The following is an 18438-nucleotide window of genomic DNA, read 5'->3' as shown; positions in this document are numbered from 1 at the left end:
CAGCTTGCTTTTTACTACACAGACTTGGCTTGTGCGAGAACTTGTTCCGTCGCCCATGGTGTCTGGTCTCATTCACTTTATTTTTATTTTGTTAAAGATTGTATGTATTTATTTATTTGAGAGAGAGTGAGACAGTAGGAGGGGAGGGTCAGAGGGAGAAGGAGACTCCCCACTGAGCAGGGAGCCCAATGTAGGACTCAATCCCAGGACCCTGAGATCATGACCTGAACCGAAGGCAGATGCTTAACTGACTGAGCCACCCACGTGTCGCTGGTCTTATTCACTTATGTGAAAATCTTGGTTCTCTTCAATGATCATAAGCTTTCTGAGGATAAGGATCAAGATTATGTTCATTTAAAGATTCCACTGGCCCTTGCCCAGTGCTGGCCAGAAGATCAGCAAAACTATGGATCTGAAGGATTTTCCTCCCTCCCTCTGTTCCCCCTCTGCTCATGGACCTTGTGGCACGGTTAGGGTGGGAGGCTGAGCCTAATGTGATCCTTCCAGGTGGGCAGGGCACAGCAGTGCATTCATTCATGCAGGGGGCAGGCTCTTGTAACTTGCTCTCTCTCTTTGACCTTGCAGTCTGATCCTGAGAACAAGTGTGTCACCACCTCCTCTAAAGGACATCAAATAGCAAAGGTGAGAATCCCCAAGAAGGGAAGGAGAGGCCACATAGAGAGGTGAGTTCTGAACTGGGCCCGAATACGGAACAAAAAAGACTCAATAGTTGGGTGAAGGCCTCAAAGCTGCGCCCCCCCCCCCCCCCCCGGCCCAGTGCTGGAAGGTGCAGACTGTGGAAGGGGAGGTGCTGGCTGCAAGGATGGAAGCCTGTGATGGACCGAGTGCCAAGGGCATTTTAAAGAAGAGACCACAGCAGGAGAGCGGGAGGAAAACATGCTTGCTTTGCTTTGCCCCTCCTACTCCCCATCCCGACACACAAACTTGAACCTGAAAGCAGCTGATTTCCAGGCCCTTTGCCTCAGGGGAGGAATGTTGACAGAGAGGAAAAGGGGACCAGACCTCAGATTCTAAAAGCCTAAAGCCGCACCAGAATAGACAGGACGCTGGATCTAGCCAAAGTCCCTGGGATATGGTACTTTTTGTAACTGATGAGAGGGCGATTTCCTCTGTCTATGAAAAAAGATCCCTGAGGGGTGGGGACAGGGGGGAAGAGGGAAAATCAATGATGGGAAAAGATGGTTCCTCGATGGGGAGGCTGGGGGGACGTCCTGTGCCCTGCAAACTAGAACGAGCCCTGGGGGCCCTCAGAGAGGAAATGGCTTGTGCGGTGTATTCCGGCAGAGGTGACACCATGGCCTCTAGAGATCCCATCCCAGTGTGGTTCAGAGCAGAGCAGGTGCCTTCCCAAGACAGCCAGAGTCAGAAGAGTGAGGCTTCAGCCTTAAGAAGACCATGGCCTTGAAAGCATGTCTCACATGCCAGTGACTGTGGGCTGAAGGGGCAAGTGCTGTCTCAGCAGCTCGCAGGGCCACTGCAGGTACACCTCGGGGATGCCTTCCCACACCGGTGTTTGTGGGTGTTGGAATTTCAGCGATCCCTTCCCCTCCCCCACACCGTTCTCCCACCCCTGTTACTCAAATCAAACACCAATGTAGTACAGCTGGGGAGGGATTTCGCAGGTGGAATTAAGGTTACTAATCAGCTGACCTAAAACAGGGATACTAGGGATTATCGGGGTGGGCCCAATGGAATCGAGCAGAAGAGGAAGGGGCGAGAGTCTCTCAGAGAAATAGAGCAGGAGGTTAAGTCAGAGGTCCACGCATGAGGATTTGCTGCTTCGTTGCTGGTGCTGAGGGGCCCGTGAGCAAGGCCCGGGGGAGAGACCTCTAGATGTTAGGGGTGACTCTGGCTGACAGCCAGCAGGGAAGTGGAGACCTTCGGCCCTCAGATACCAAGAACTGAATTGCAGGGTGCCTGGCTGGCTCACTCAGAAGAGCATGTGACTCTTGATCTCAGGGTCATGAGTTCGAGCCCCACGTTGGGTGTAGAGATTTCTTTTTTTTTTTTTTAAAGATTTTATTTATTTATTTGAGAGAGAGAATGAGAGACAGAGAGCACGAGAGGGAAGCGGGTCAGAGGGAGAAGCAGACCCCCCGCTGAGCAGGGAGCCCGATGTGGGACTCGATCCTGGGACTCCAGGATCATGACGTGAGCCGAAGGCAGTGGCTTAACCAACTGAGCCACCCAGGCGCCCCTGTAGAGATTTCTTAAATAGATAAATAAGCTTAAAAAAAAAGAAAGAAAAAGAAAACTGAAGAACTGAATTGGGCCCAAAACCTGAACACGCTTGGAAGATGACTTTTCCTTAAGGTCTCCAAGAGAAGCCCTGCTCAGCCAAGACCTCAGTGAAACCCGTGTTGGACTTCTGACCTGCAGAAACTTTGAGATGACAGATACTATGTTGTTTTAAGATGTTAAGTTTGTGGTAACTTGTTACAGCAGCAATAGAAAATTTTCGGATGGTACACCTGCAGTTGTGTAGGGCTCAAAGTAAGTGACAATTTGTGACACTGCAGACACTGAAGACCCCATCCCTCAAACCTGAGGGGAACTTTGACAAGATCTGAGGTTCAAGGGGTAAATTCCAACTTGACAGTATGCTCCTGCCATGCCAGTGAGCCAGGAATCAAAACTAATGGAATGATAGGAAAAGTTTGTTTTCTGCACACTTGAATTTGTGGCCTGAGATTGGGACCCACTTCAAGAACTTCTATAGAGATCTCACGTTCGATGGAGTTAGAATTAATGTTTCCTAAACGCTGACAGCTTCTCTGTCTGGGTCAGCATTTTTAAGGAAATGAGCAAGGGAGAGAGGCAGAAAAAGACAGAGGAAGGTGCTCCAAGGTGAGTCTCCACCCAACCCATAGCCTATGCCCACTGAACCTTCTAGTCTCAGACGCTCTTGATATAGTTGCTCTCATGCTGGTAAAGCACTGGGGGCCTTGTCTGTTGCTGCTCGGTAAGCAGGGTCAGCTTTCTGGGGGCTCTCAAAACCACTCAAGCTTCTGGTTTGTCTGGCTTCCCAGCAGGGAGAGAGTGGGGGTTGCTGTTCTATACTCTAAGCAAATCCCCAGCAGCCCCTGAGTGAGATGTGGGAAGAGGAGGGGTACGATTGGTGGTTGCCAAGGGTAGGTGGTGGGCAAAATGGGTGAGGGGGTTCCAAAGGTACACACTTCCAGTTATAATGTAAGTCCTGGGGACATTATGTATACCATTGTGACTATAGTTAATAACACTGTATTGTATATTTAAAAGTTGCTAAGAGTCGGTCTTAAAAATTCTCATTACAAAAAAAAAATTCCAACTGGTGACAGATGGTAACTAGACTTAGTATGGTGATCATTTTGCAACATACACAAATATCAAATCATGTTGTATACCTGAAATTAATGTTACATGTCAATTTTAAAAAGTGATGGGGAGGTTTTTCGGCCCTCCTGTGGGTGACTGGGGATCCCAGGGTCTCCCTGAGCCAAGGTGCTGACCTATGTGCTCCTGGTGCATGGCTCTGCTAAGGTTGTCATGGCCCTTTAATGACCCACCAGCAATCCCCTGAGTACCATGGGACATCGGGATCTCGGAGAGCACTGGGAATGTCCAGTGGATGGGTAAGGGGGCCAGCTCCATGGTCAGATGAACTTGGTCCAAATCCTGGCTTTTGTCATTAGCTGGCTGAACTTGCTTTTTTTAAATTTAACTAAAAAATGTTTTGAAGTAGGCTCCATGCTCAACGTGGGGCTTGAACTCACGACCCTGAAATCAAGAGTCTCATGCTCTACCGACTGAGCCAGCCAGGCGCCCCAGGGATCAACTTGCTTCCTAACCTTTCTGGGCAGCAGTTCCCTCATTTGTAAAATGGGGGTGTTAAGAATATATATGGCTGCTTTGTTGTAAAGCTTTCACGAGAGAGCCCATGTGAAGCAACTGGCAGGTAGGACATACACGTGAAAGCTTACCTATCTATGATGATGCACAGAAGGTCTTGCGGGGGCAGATTTCACATTTGATAGGATTCTAAGATCCTATTTAAGGTGTTCTCTCAGTAGTTAGAGAAGAATGTTTGCTTACTAGGAGTCAGCATGTGTTCCTGAACGGCGGCATTTGTGGTTTCTGGCCATCCATCAGCTCCCCCTCACTTGTAACAGCACCTACTACTTTCCCTTTTGGGGACCACACTCCTGTGTGTAGTCATCCTTGAGGCAGTGCCCTTGTCCTCTAGAACCCGAAGGGGCCAGCTCCTCACCTCCCTACCCAGCTGCAGGTGGAACACATGCCTTTGGCCCAGCCAGTGAAACTCTGTCCTGGAAGCTGTCTTTGGTCTTTTCTTCAGGACTCCTATGAAGTAGATATTGAGCCTTCTAGGTTGGTCATCTTTTCCATTTTCTACCTCTTTATTTTCTTGCCTTGACTGGGTAGTTCCTTTTTTTTTTTTTTAATCTTTCAGAGTTTCTGTTGAATTTATTATTTTAGCTCTCATAATTCTAACTTGCAAGAGCTCTTTTCTGTTTTCTGATTATCCCTTTTCTTCCCTAGATACAGCATTCTGTTCTTGTTTCATGGATGCATATTGCCTTCATCCTTTCAGGCTGCTATAACAAAACACCACTGACTGGGAAGCTTATAAGTAACAGAAATGATCCCAGCACCATTTATTGAAGAGACTGTCTTTACTCTGTGGAGTATTCTTAGCTCCCTTGTCCAGTGTTAGTTGACTGTATATGCTTGGGTTTATTTTTCAGCTCTAGATTTTGTTCCATTGGTCTGTTTTTATGCCAATACCACACTGTTTTGATGGCTACAGCTATATAGTATAGCTTGAAATCATGAAGTGTGATGCTTCCTGCTTTGTTCTTCTTTCTCAGGATTTCTTTGGCTATTTGGGGTCTTTGGGTTTACATAAATTTTAGGAGTGTTTTTTTTCTGCTTCTGTGAAAAATGCCTTTGGAATCTTAATAGGAATTTGTCAGAAGCTTTTAACCTGGTTGTCATGGGATGGAGTGGGTCGACTCCTTGAAATCCTATGCAAAATTTTATGTCCAGGGCGCCTGGGTGGCTCAGTTGGTTGGGCGACTGCCTTCGGCTCAGGTCATGATCCTGGAGTCCCTGGATCGAGTCCTGCATCAGGCTCCCTGCTCAGCAAGGAGCCTGCTTCTCCCTCTAACCCTCCCCCCTCTCATGTGCTTGCTCTCTCTCATTCTCTCTCTCTCAAATAAATAAATAAAATCTTTAAAAAAAAATTTTATGTCCATATGCCCATTACCAAGGGGAGGGTCCTTGGCTTGCATCACCATTTCACAGGGATCTGGACCTAAAAAAGCTAAGTTATATGGTGAATGATTTCTGCCCCCAAACAAGAAAAAGGCAATACAGGAAGACTCTGGAGTCAGACTTCCTTGGTTTGAAATCTCATTCTGCCACTTGTCAGCTCTGTCATCTTGGGCAAGCTCTTCCCTTCTCTGTACTGTGATAGGGGATGATAAATAGCAGCTATTTCATGGGATGGTTGTGATGAAGTGAGTTCGCACATAAAGCACCTATAATAATGCCTGACATATAGTAAATGTTTAATAAATGTCTATTCTTAAAAACTATTAATAATTAGAACTTTCCGGGCGCCTGGGTGGCTCAGATGGTTAAGCGTCTGCCTTCGGCTCAGGTCATGATCCCAGGGTCCTGGGATCGAGTCCCGCATCGGGCTCCCTGCTCCTTGGGAGCCTGCTTCTCTCTCTGTCTCTCATGAATAAATAAATAAAATCTTTAAAAAAAAATAATTAGAACTTTCTAACCATAGGACTGGCTATGGCATGTAATAGTGGGTTCCCTGTTATTTGGAGTGTTCATGAAATAATTAGATGACAGCTGTCCAGGAGGCGTTTGAGAGGATCTTTTGATTGGAAGCGAGGCTGAATTAGGCACTCTCAAGTTTCTGTGAATTAAATTTTCCCTTTGGGCAGGTGGCAAGGGTGAGACTGCTGGCCTCAATAAGCCAGCAGGCCTCCTCCAGCAGGGGTGACTGCTGCGCTTGCTAAAATGGAAATGTATTTGTGAACAAGCAGGCTGTTTGAGGAGCATATTTCTGGCATGCTGTCCTGAAGATGCAGAAGAATAGACTGAAAGACCACGCGCAGATTCTGCACCATTATGTACAGAGAGAGTAGGGGTGGGGGAATTATCCTTGGTGCCCAGAAAGATAACACAGTAAGGGATTAGGAGTGGAGCTTTGTGGAACAGAGGCTGCCTGCTCCAATTGCTTGTCTAGTTAACAGATATTTAATGAGTGCTCACCAAGGTCTGCAGGCTGGGAGTCATGGTGGATGGTGTGGAGGGTGGGTAGGCTTAAAAAGATGAAGAGCTCCAGTTGTGCTATTCCTTCATTGTTCTGGTGTTCATTTCACTTACGGGTCTTCTGGGCTATTCATGGAGGGGCGTTAAAGCCCAGCCAAGTGGCTGAGGAATGTGGATGTCTTTGGGATGGTTGGTTCAGAGAGAAGTTATACACACACACACACACACACGTACACATATTATATTTATACATATATGTACATATACATATTATATGTATATATGTGTGTGTGTGTGTCGCACGCACCTGTGCGCACACTCACTCATAAGCACAGGGTATCCATGTAGCTTCCCTAACTCTGGATTAAGTGAAATCTGCATGGGCTAGTGCCGAGGGAAGTTTACTTCTCTTTGGCTTTCCCAGAAGCAGACCCTGAGATAAGGATTCAACAAATACAACTTGTTTATTTGGAAGGCGAAGGAACCCTAGGAAGGGGAGGAGAGAGCGTGGCAGTAGCCAGAAGCTACTATGATTATTATTTTTGATTATATGCTATTGGGCAGAACTTAGTCATGTGACCACACCCAACTGCAAGGAAATCTGGGAGATGTAGTCTTATTCTGGGCCTCTGTGTTCTAGATGAAATTGTGGGCTCTGTGACTGAAAGAAGGGTAGGGAAGACCTTGGGAGTCATGGCCCCTACTTAAAGTTCTCTGGGTGCAGGACTAGCCAAATAAGCCGCTCCACCTGCTCCTTGCTGGCTGCACGTGTCCATTCCCGCGGCCTACGTTTTGAGTCTGCTCTCCGGCTCTGTGGGCAATTTGCAATTATTAGCCTTAACTTTTGGGTCCCTATTTCCCTTTATGTCTTGATTAGTGATGCAAAACCAGCACTTTGTTTAGTCTTTGCACTTTACAAGCTCTGAGGCCTCTTTCAGCTGCTGGAAAGAGGTGATGATGTTTTAGCGGTGCCCAAGACCACACCCAGGTTCAGTGACTTGTTAGGAATCAGCATATCGCTGAGCTCATGGTACTGAGTTATTACAGAAAAGGATACAAAGCAGAATCAGCAAAGGAAAAAGGTGCGTGGGGCAGAATCTTGAGGAAATCAGGTGCAAGCTTCCATGATTACTTTCCCAAAGGAATGTGTTTAATTCCCACCCCCCACCCCCAACCCCCCTGCCAAGTTTCTGAAACAATGAGGGTGGAAAGTCTACCAGAGAAGCACATTAGAGACTCCGCACGCAGGTTTTTACCGGGGTCTAGACATGTAAGTACACTCTGCCTACCACATACCAAAGTTCCAGACTCCCAGAAGGAAAGCAGGTGTTCAGCATAAACCATATTGTACAGTTCAGGCGCAGTATGCCACATTTATCAGTTCCCGGAATGGCAGGCGCCCTCCGATGCCAGCCAAAGGCTAACTTTGCAAGCAGGCTTCTTAAAAAGCTCAGTTAGCTCATTCCTGCACAACTGATGAGTATTTTCTGTAACTATATAATAACTTCAGGTTTTGGAGCTAGTGACACTGAATTTGAATCTTGCCCCTCCCATTTATAAAGTAGGTGTTCTGGGGTGCCTGGGTGGCTCAGTCAGTTGGGCGTCTGCCTTTGGCTCGGGTCGTGGTCCCAGGGTCCTGGGATCGAGTCCCGCATTGGGCTCCCTGCTCAGCGGGGAGCCTGCTTCTCCCTCTCCCTCTGCCTGCCTGCCTACTTACTTACTTGTGATCTCTCTCTGTGTCAAATAAGTGAATGAAATCTTTAAAATAAATAAATAAATAAATAAATAAATAAATAAAGTAGGTGTTCTTCGCCAAGTCCTTACCATCCTGTGTCTCAATTTCCTCATTTACAGAAAGCAGTTCCTTCCCCCTGGCCTCTGCAGAGTTGTTGTCAGGGTCAGAGGTGATGTGTGCAAAGTGTCTGGAATGCTAAGCCAAGCTATTCCTGTTGTTAGTCTTTTCTCCTCTCTGTCTGTCGCCAATATGTTTTGGCCTGATGACTGGGCAGAGGGCAGTGTGGTGGGGCTAAATTAAGGTGGAGGGTAGGAGTATGTTGAGGTCTTTTTTTTTTTTTCTCCTGGAGCAAAAGTCAGGCACACTCCCCACCTGCTTCCACCCTGTTTTCCCTCTGAAGGGGCTGGCATGAATGTTTCGCATTCATGGACCCCCTTGCACACCTGAGTGCTGAGTTTGAATAATTGGGGAGAGGGACAAGATTGAGGTTGGGCTACTTATTTCCTTGGCTCCTTCTCCCTAGGGTTCTACGGGATTGCTCTGCCCCTCTATCCAAGGCCATAGGTCTTGTTGACAACCCTCACTGCACTCCTACCCTCTCCAAGAATGATTGTTCTTTCCTTTGGCAAGGCTGGTGGGGAGGGGTGGGAGCAGCTCTTCGCCCTTGCTTGGTGGGTAGAGGTAGAGGGGAAATCGGGAAGGGATACTGTACTCCCCTTCGGTTTCCTGAGACCTGCCCCAACCTTCATAAATGGCCCCTTTATTAAAATCTTAATTACACAGTTTGAATGTGCCATCTGTTTCTAGTGGAGCCCTGCTGGTACGAGGAGTTAGGACTCCTGGATTAGAGCCCAGACCTTGCCATTCAGTAGCTGTGGAGTAGGGATAGGTTACCTAACAAATATCAGAGGGGTGGACTCTAACCCTTCTCTGTACCCCCGACTGGCCTTTCAGTGTGCCTTGAACATCACCAATTGAGGGGTCTCAAGAGCTTGATGAGTGAAGAGGGTGGAATGAAGCTGGCGTGTGGAGGATGCAGCCCTCTCCAAGATTCTCCTGCAGGAATGTAGATAGTGTGGACGGAGCTTTTGATTTTTGTTATGGTTACTTTGAAATGGATTTTAAAATTCTATAGTGAGGGAAAACATGAGTGTGTTTCCATCCAGGATTGAACTCTGGGGTCCTTTACACTTGTGAGGTGAACATGATAACCACTGGTCAGAGCACTTGATGTTTTGAGAGAAGCTGAAAATCCAGATTTTAACGTGAACTCTTCCAAGTTTTTTTTTTTTTTTTATTTGAAGTATATTTGACACGCAGTGTTCCGTTAGTTTCAGGTGTGCAGCAGACGGATCCAGTGACTCTCTGCATTATGCTGTGCTCGCCATAAGTGGGCCTGTTGTGTGTCCCCATACATCACTGTTCTAGCCCCACTAAGCCTATTCCCTGCTGTGCCTTTCATCCCCACGGGTCACTGGTTCCGTAACTGGAAGCCATACCTCCCTTTCCCCTTCACCCCATTTGCCCATCCCTCCACCCCTCTCCCCTCTGGCAACCACCAGTTTGTTCTCTATATTTATGGGTCTGTTTCTGCTTTTGTTTGTTTGGTTAGATTTCACACAGAAGTGAAATCATATGTTTTGTCTTGCTTTGTCTTATTTCACTTAGCCTAATGCTCTACCCTATACATCCATCCATGTTGCAAATGGCAAGATCTCTTTTTTTTATGGCTGAGTAATATTCCTGTGTGTGTGTGTGTGTGTGTGTGTATCACATCTTCTTTATCCATTCATCTATCAGTGGACACTTTTCATACCTTGGCTATTGTAAATAATGCTGCAATAAACATAGGGGTGCATATATGCTTTCAAATTAGTGGGGTTTTTTTCCCCTTGGGTAAATATCCAGTCGTGGAATTACTGAATTGTATGATATTTCTAATTTTTTTTAAAGATTTTTTTTTTTTAAGTATTCTCTACAGTCAACATAGTGCCGGAACTTGTAACCCTGAGGTCAAAAGTCGCATGCTCCACTGACTGAGCCAGCCAGGCCCCTCATATTTCTAATTTTTTTTTCATATTTCTGATTTTTTGAGGAACCTCCATCCATTTTGATTGTGGTGAATGATCCTTTTAATGTATCGGTGAATGTGGTTTGCCTATATATATATATATATATATATATATATATATATATATATATATATATATGTAATTTTTTTTTTTTTTTGAGAGCGAGAGCAAGCGTGAGTGGGGGAGAGGGGCAGAAGGAGAGGGAGAGAAAGAATACCAAGGAGGCTCCATGCCCAGCACAGAGCCCATCATAGGGTTCAGTCTTATGACCTCGAGATCATGACCTGAGCTGAAATCAAGAGTCTGGTGCCCAACCAGCTGAGCCACCCAGGCGCCCCTGGTTTGCTAATACTTTGTTGAGGATTTTTGCATCTATGTTCATCAGGAATATTGGTTTGTGGTTTTCTTTTTTTGTGGTGTCTCTGTCTACTTTTGGCATCAGTAATGCTGGCTTCATAGAATGTATTTGGAAGCTTTCCAGGCTCTTCTATTTTTTGAAATAGTTTGAGGAGAATATTAATTCTTTAAATGTTTGGTATAATTTGCCATTTAGTTAATCCATCTGGTCCTGGACTTTTGTTCATTTGGAGTTTTTTGATTACTGTCTCATTTTTGTTACTAGTAATCAGACTGTAAAGATTTTCTATTTTTTCCTGATTCAGTTTTGGAAGAATATATGTTTCTAGGAATTTATCCATTTTTTTCTAGGTTGTCCAATTTGTTGGTGTATAATTTTTGATAGTAATCTCTTATCCTTTGTATTTTTATTTTTTTTTAAAAGATTTTATTTATTTATTTGACAGAGAGAGAGAGATCACAAGCAGGGGGAGCAGGAGAGGGAGAAGCAGACTCCCTGCTGAGCAGGGAGCCCGATGTGGGGCTCAATCCCAGGACCTGGGATCATGACCTGAGCCGAAGGCAGATGCTTAACGACTGAGCCACCCAGGCGCCCCTCCTTTGTATTTTTAAAAAAGATTTATTTATTTATTTGAGAGAGAGAGAGAGAGAGAATGTGAGCAGGGGGAGGGACAGCAAGAGAGGTAGAGAGAGAATCTTCAAGCAGACTCCATGCTGAGTGCGGAGTCTGACGTGGGGCTCGACCCCAGGAACGTGAGATCATGACCCAAGCTGAAATCAAGAGTTGGACACTTAACCAACTGAGCCCCCCAGACACCCCAAGTCCTTTGTATTTTTGTGGTGTCAGTTGTTAACTCTCTTTCATTTCTGGTTTTATTTATTTGGGTCTTTTCTCTTTTTTTCTTGATGAATCTGGCTAAAGATTATTAATTCTGTTTATCTTTTCAAAGAACCAGCTCTTGGTTTCATTAAACTTTTATTTTTGTTTATTTTTTTTAGTCTCCATTTATTTCTGCTCTGATCTTTATTACTTCCTTCATTCTACTAATTGTGTACTTTGTTCTTCTTTTTCTAATTCCTTTAGGTGTAAGTTTAGATTGAGATTTTTCTTGTGTCTTGAGGTAGGCCTGTATCACTATAAATCTCCCCCTCAGAACTGCTTCTTCTGTGCCCCCAAAATTTTGAATTGTTGTGTGTTATTTTCACTTGTCTCCATGTATATTTTGATTTCCTCTTTGATTTCTTCATTGACCCATTGGTTTAGTAGCATGTTGTTCATTCCCTATGTGTTTGTGTCTTTTCCGTTTTTTTTTTTCCTTGTAATTGATTTCTGGTTTCATACTGTTGTGGTTGGAAAAGATGTTTGATGTGATTTCCTTCTAAAATTAATGAGACTTGTTTTGTGGCCTAATGTGTGATCTATACTGGGGACTGTTCCATGTCCCACTTGAAAAAACAAAACATGTGTTCTGTTGTTTTTGGATGGAATATTCTGTATATATCTCTTAAATCCATCTGGTCCAATGTGTCATTCAAAAGCACTGTTGTTGGGGAGTGGGGAGGAAGAAAAACAGCACTCTTTCCTTATTGATTTTCTGCTTGGATGATCTATCCATTGATGGAAGTGGGGTGTTGAGTCTCTTACTACTATTGTACTACTGTCAATTTCTCCCCTTTATGTCAGTTAATATTTGCTTTATGTATTTAGATGCTCCAGTGTGGGGTACATAGATATTAAAATTGTTATATCCTCTTGTTGGATTGAGCCCATTATCATTATGTAATCTCCCTTCTTTGCTTCTTGTTAAAGCCTTTGTCTTAAGGTCTATTTTGTCTGATATAGATATTGCTACCCTGGCTGTCCTCCCCCACCCCCCCCATTTGTGTGGAATATTTTTTCCATACCTTCACTTTCAGTTTGTATGTGTCTTTAGTTCTTTTTTCTTTTTTTTAAAGATTTTATTTATTTCTTTGACAGAGAGAGACACAGCGCGAGAGGGAACACAAGCAGGGGGAGCGGGAGAGGGAGAAGCAGGCTTCCCGCCGAGCAGGGAGCCCGATGCGGGGCTCGATCCCAGGACCCTGGGATCACGACCTGAGCCGAAGGCAGATGCTTAACAACTGAGCCACCCAGGCGCCCCTGTCTTTAGTTCTGAAGTCAGTCTCTTGTAGGCAGCATATAAATGGGTCTTGGTTTTTTTAATTCATCTTGCTGTCTTTTGTTTGGAGCATTTAGACTATTTGCAAATTAAAGTAATTATTGATATATACTTATTGCCATTTTATTGTTTTCTGGTTGTTTTTGTAGTTCTTCTCTTTCTTCTTCTGTTCCTCTCTTTCCTTATGATTGATGACTTTTAGGAGTTATGCTTGTCTTTCTTTCTCTTTATTTTTTGTGTGTCTATTATGGGTTTTTGTTTGTGGTTACCACAAGGTTCATATATAACATTCTATGTATGTAGTAGTCTATATAACTTGAGTTTGAACACATTCTAAAAAGAACTTTATTTTTATTCCTTCATCCACATTTTTTGTATGTGTTTTCATATTTTACATCTCTTTGTTTTGTAAGTCCTCTTAGCTAATTTTTTTTAAAGACCTTATTTGAGAGAGAGAGAGAGTGAGTGGGAAGGAGAGGGAGAGAGAATCTAAAGCAGTCGCCACACTGAGTGCAGAGCCCAACACGGGGCTTGATCCCAAGATCCTGAGATCATGACCTGAGCTGAAACCAAGAGTCTGATGATTAACTGACTGAGCCACCCAGGCACCCCAACGCTTAATTAATTTTTTAGATGTAATTGATTTTACTACTTTTGTCTTTTAACCTTCATACTAGCTTTATATGTGATTGCTGTACTACCTTTACTGTATGTTTGATTTTGAATGAGATTGTTTCCCTTTTTTTGTTTGTTTTTTAAGGTTTTATTTTTAGGTAAACTCTACACCCAGTGTAGGGCTTAAACTCACGACCCTGAGATCAAGAGTTGCATGCTCTACTGACTGAACCTGCCAGATGCCCTCCCCAGTTTTTTCCTTTTATAATTTTTTTTCTAAGTATGGCCTTTTATTTTCCACTTAAAGAAGTCCTTTTAACATTTATTGTAAGTTGGCTTAGTGGTGATGAACTCTGATTTTCTTTGGGAAACTATTTCTCCCTCAATTCTGAATGGTTTTCTTGCTGAATAGTGTATTCTTGGTTGTAGGTTGCTGGGGTTTTTTTCCTTTTAACACTTTGAATATATCATGCCACTCCATTTTGGCCTGTAAAATTTCTGCTGAAAAATCAGCTGATTGCTTTATGAGATTTTCTTTGTTTATGACTAGTTGCTTCTCTCTTGCTGCTTTTAAAATTCTCTCTCAATTCTCTCGCCTCTCAACAACTGAGGCGCCTGGGTGGCTCAGTTGTTAAGCGTCTGCCTTCGACTCAGGTCATGATCCCAGGGTCCTAGGATCCAGCCCCGCATCGGGCTGCCTGCTCCATGGGAAGCCTGCTTCTCCCTCTCCCACTCCCCCTGCTTGTGTTCCCTCTCTCGCTGTGTCTCTCTCTGTCAAATAAATAAATAAAATAAAATCTTAAAAAAAAATAAAATTCTCTCATTCATCTTTGACATTTTAATTATTGTGTGACTTGGTGTGGACCTCCTTGAGTTCATGATGTGGCACTCTCTGTGCTTCCTGAACCTGGATATCTGTTTCCTTCCCCAGCTTAGGGAATTTTTCAGCTATTATTTATTCAAATAATTTTTCTGCTCCCTTCTCTTTCTCTTCTCCTTCTGGGACCCCTATAATGCAAGTGTCTGTTTTTCTTGAAGTTATCTAAGAGATCCTGTACTCTATCCTCACTTTATTTTTGTTCAAGTTTTTTTTTCTTAAGATTTTATTTAGTTATTTAGAGAGAGTGCGTGTGAATGACAAGAGGGGCAGAGGAAGAAGGAGAGAATCTCAAGCAGACTCCACACTGAGTGTGGAGCCCAACATGAGGCTTGATCTCACAACCCTGAGATCATGACCTGAGCTGAAATCAAGAGTCGGATACTTAACCAACTGAGCCACTCAGGCGCTCTTTGTTTATTAAGTTTTAATTTTAATTCCAGTATAGTTAACATACAATGTTATATTAGTTTCAGGTATACGATATAATGATTCAACAATTCCATAGGTCACCCAGTGCTCATCACGACAAGTACACTCCTTAGTCCCCTTCACCTTTTAACCCATCCCCTCACCTACCGCACCTCTGGTAACCATCAGTTTGTTCTCTATAGTAAAGAGTCTGTTTGTTGATTTGTCTCTTTCTCTCTCTCTTTTTTCCTTTGCTCATTTGTTTTCTTTCTTAAATTCCATATATGTGTGAAATCATATGGTATTTGTCTCTGATGGACTTATTTCACTTAGCATTAGACTCTCTAGCTCCATCCATGTCATTGCAAATGGCAAATTTTCATTCTTTCTTATGGCTGAATAATATTCCTGTGTGTGTGTGTGTGTGTGTGTGCATGTATCCCTTTGAATTACTGTTGTTTTGTTTTGTTTTGGTAAATACCCCATATTGCCATTGGTAGATTATAGGGTAGTTCTGTTTTTTACTTTTTAAGGAACCTCCATACTCTTCCACAGTGGCTATATCAGTTTGCATTCCCACCAACAGTGCAAGAGGGTTCCTTTTTCTCCACATCCTTGCCAATACCTGTCATTTCTTGTGTTTTTGCTTTTAGCCATTCTGACAGGTATGAAGTGATACCTTATTGTAATATTGATTTGCATTTCCCTGATACTGATTGACATTGAACATCTTTTCATATGTTTGTTGGCTGTCTATATGTCATCTTTGGAGAAATGTCTGTTCATGTCTTCTGCCCATTTTCAGATTGGATTATTTGGTTTTTGGGTGTTGAGTTTTATAGATTCTTTATATTTTTTGGATACTAACTCTGTCAGATATGTCATTTGCAAATATCTTCTCCCATTCAGTAGGCTGCCTTTTAGTTTTGTTGATTGTTTCCTTCACTGGGCAGAAGCTTTTTATTTTAATATAGTTCCAATAGTTTATTTTTGCTTTTGTTTCCCTTGCCTTAGGGGACCTATCTAGAAAAACGTTGCTATGGCCGATGTCAGAGAAATTACCTCCTAAGCTCTGTTATTTTTATGGTTTCAGGTCTCACATTTAGATCTTTAATCCAGTTTCAGTTTATTTTTGTGTATAGTCAAAGAGAGTGATTCAGTTTCATTCTTTTGCATGTACTGTCCAGTTTTCCCGATACCATTTGTTGAAAAGACTTTTTCCGATTGTATATTCATTTCTTCTTTGTTAAGGATAAATTAACCATATGACTGTGGGTTTATTTCTGGATTTTTTATTATGTTCCATTGATCTATCTACTTTTCTGCCTGTACCATACTGTTTTATTTACTACAGCTTTGTTATATAACTTGAAGTCTGGAATTGTGATACCTCCAGTTTTGTGTGTCTTTTGCAAGATTGTTTTGGCTATTTGGGGTCTTTAGTGCTTCCATATAAATTTTAGGATTGTTTATTCTAGTTCTGTGAAAAATGCTGTTGGTATTTTTAAAAAGATTTTATTTATTTTAGGGAGAGAGCAAGTTGGGGAGGAGCAGAAAGAAGGACAAGCAGACTCTGCACTGAGCATTAAGCCCAACATGGGGCTCAACGTGGGGCTCGATCCCACGACTCTAAGATCATGACCTGAGCCAAAATCAAGAGTCAGATGCTCAGCTGACTCAGCCACCCAGGTGCCCCAGTGCTGTTGGTATTTTGATAGGGATTGCATTAGATGTGTAGATTTCTTTGGGTAGTACAGACATTTTTATGAATATTTTATATCACAAACATGGAACATCTTTGCATTTCTATGTCTTGTCTTCATTTTTTTCCATCAATGTATTATAATTTTTGGAGTATAAATCTTTCACCTCTTTGGTTTAGTTTATTTGTAGATATTTTATTATTTTTGGTGCAATTGTAAATGATATTGATTCCTTAATTTCTTTTTTTGCTGCTTCATTATTAGTGTAAAGAAATGCATCTGATTTCTGAACATTGATTTTATAACCTGCAACTTTACTGAGTTCGTGTATCAGTTCTAGAAGCTTTTTGGTAGTCTTTTGGGTCTTTTGTATACAGTATCCTGTCATCTACTAGTAGTGAAAGTTTTACTTCTTCCTGAGCAATTTGGATGCCTTTATTTCTTTATGTTGCTATTTGCTGTGACTAGGGCTTCCTGTACTATGTAGAATAAAGTGTCTTGTTCTTGATCTTAGCAGGGAAAGCAGTTTTTTCCCATTGACTATGATGTTCACTGTGGGTTTTTCAGATATGCTTTTTATTACATTAAGGTATGTTCCCTTGACTTACTTTGTAGAAGATTTTTTTCATGAATGGATGTTGTACTTTGTCAAAAGCTTTTTCTGTAGCTATTGAAATGATCATATAGTTTTAATTCTTACTCTCATTCATGTGATATATCATGGGGATTGTTTTGTGAATACTGAACCCCCTTGCATTCTGGGAATAAACTCCACTTCATCATGCTGTATGATTTTTTAACGTGTTGTTGGATTCAGTTTGCTAGTATTTTGTTGAGGACTTTTGCATTCATGTTCATCAGAGATTCCGCTCTGTAGTATTTTCTTGTGGTGTCTTTATCTGGTTTTGGTATCAGGGTGATACTGGTCTCATAGGATGAATTTGGACATTTTCCTTATTCTCCTATTTTTTGGAATAGTTTAAGAATAAGTATTAACTCTTCTTTAAATGTTTGGTAGAATTCACCTTTGAAGCTCTCTGGTCCTGGACTTTTGTTTGTTGAGAGTTTTTTGATTACTGATTCAGTTTCATTGTCGGCAATTAGTCTGTTCAAATTTTCTATTTCTTCCTGCTTTAATTTTGGTAGGTTATATATATTTGGGAATTTATCCATTTCTTCTAGGTTGTTCAATTTATTGGTATGTAGGTTTTCATAATATTCTCTTGCAATTGTTTGTATTTCTGTAGTGTTGGTTGTTATTTCTTCTCTTTCATTTGTGATTTTGTTTATTTGGGTTCTGTGTGTGTGTGCTTTATGCCTGAAGTCAGAGATCAATCAATTTTGTCCATCTTTTCAAAGAATCACCTGCTGATTTCATTGATCTGTTCTGTTGTCTTTTAGTTTCTATATTATTTCTACTCTAATCTTTATTATTTCCTTCCTTCTGCTGGGTTTGGGTTTTGTTTGGGTTTTGTTTGCGTTTCTTTATCTAGCTCCTTTAGGTGTAAGGTTAGGTTGTCTGTGATTTTTCTTCTTTAGGTAGGCCTATATTGTTATAGACTGCCCTCTTAGAACCACCTTTGCTGCATCCCAAAGATTCTGGACTGTTGTGTTTTCATTTCCATTTATTTCCATGTGTGTTACAATTTCTTTGATTTCTTGGTTGACTCATTCATTATTTCGTAGCATGTTACTTAACCTTCATGTATTTTTGCTCTTTCCAGATGTTTTCTTGTGGTTGCTTTCTAGTTTCATAGTGTTGTGGTCAGAAAAGATGCATGGAATGACTTCAGTCTTTTTTAATTTATTGAGACTTTTGGCCTAATATGTGATCTGTTCTGGAAAATGTTCCATGTGCACTTGGAAAGAATGTGTACTCTGCTGTTTTAGGATGGAATATTCTGAAAATATCTGTTAAATCCATCTGGTCCAGTGTGTCATTCAAACTACTGTTTCCTTGTTGATTTTCTGTTTGAACAATGTGTTCATTCTATTACCATATTACTATTGATTATTTACAGTTGTTCTATCCTCTTGTTGGATTGTTCCCTTTATTATTATATGGTGTCTCTCTTTGTCTCTTGTGGTACAGTCTTTGTTTTAAAGTCTATTTTGCCCAGTATAAATATTGCTATCCTGGCTCTCTTTACACTTCCATTTGCATGATAAATGTTTCTCTATTCCCTCATTCTCGGTCTGC

This window comes from Mirounga leonina, unplaced genomic scaffold (assembly GCF_011800145.1).
Source record: "Mirounga leonina isolate KUSES-001 unplaced genomic scaffold, KU_Mleo_1.0 Mir_168, whole genome shotgun sequence".
NCBI lineage: Eukaryota > Metazoa > Chordata > Mammalia > Carnivora > Phocidae > Mirounga > Mirounga leonina.
Note: the sequence above shows the minus strand (reverse complement) of the source record.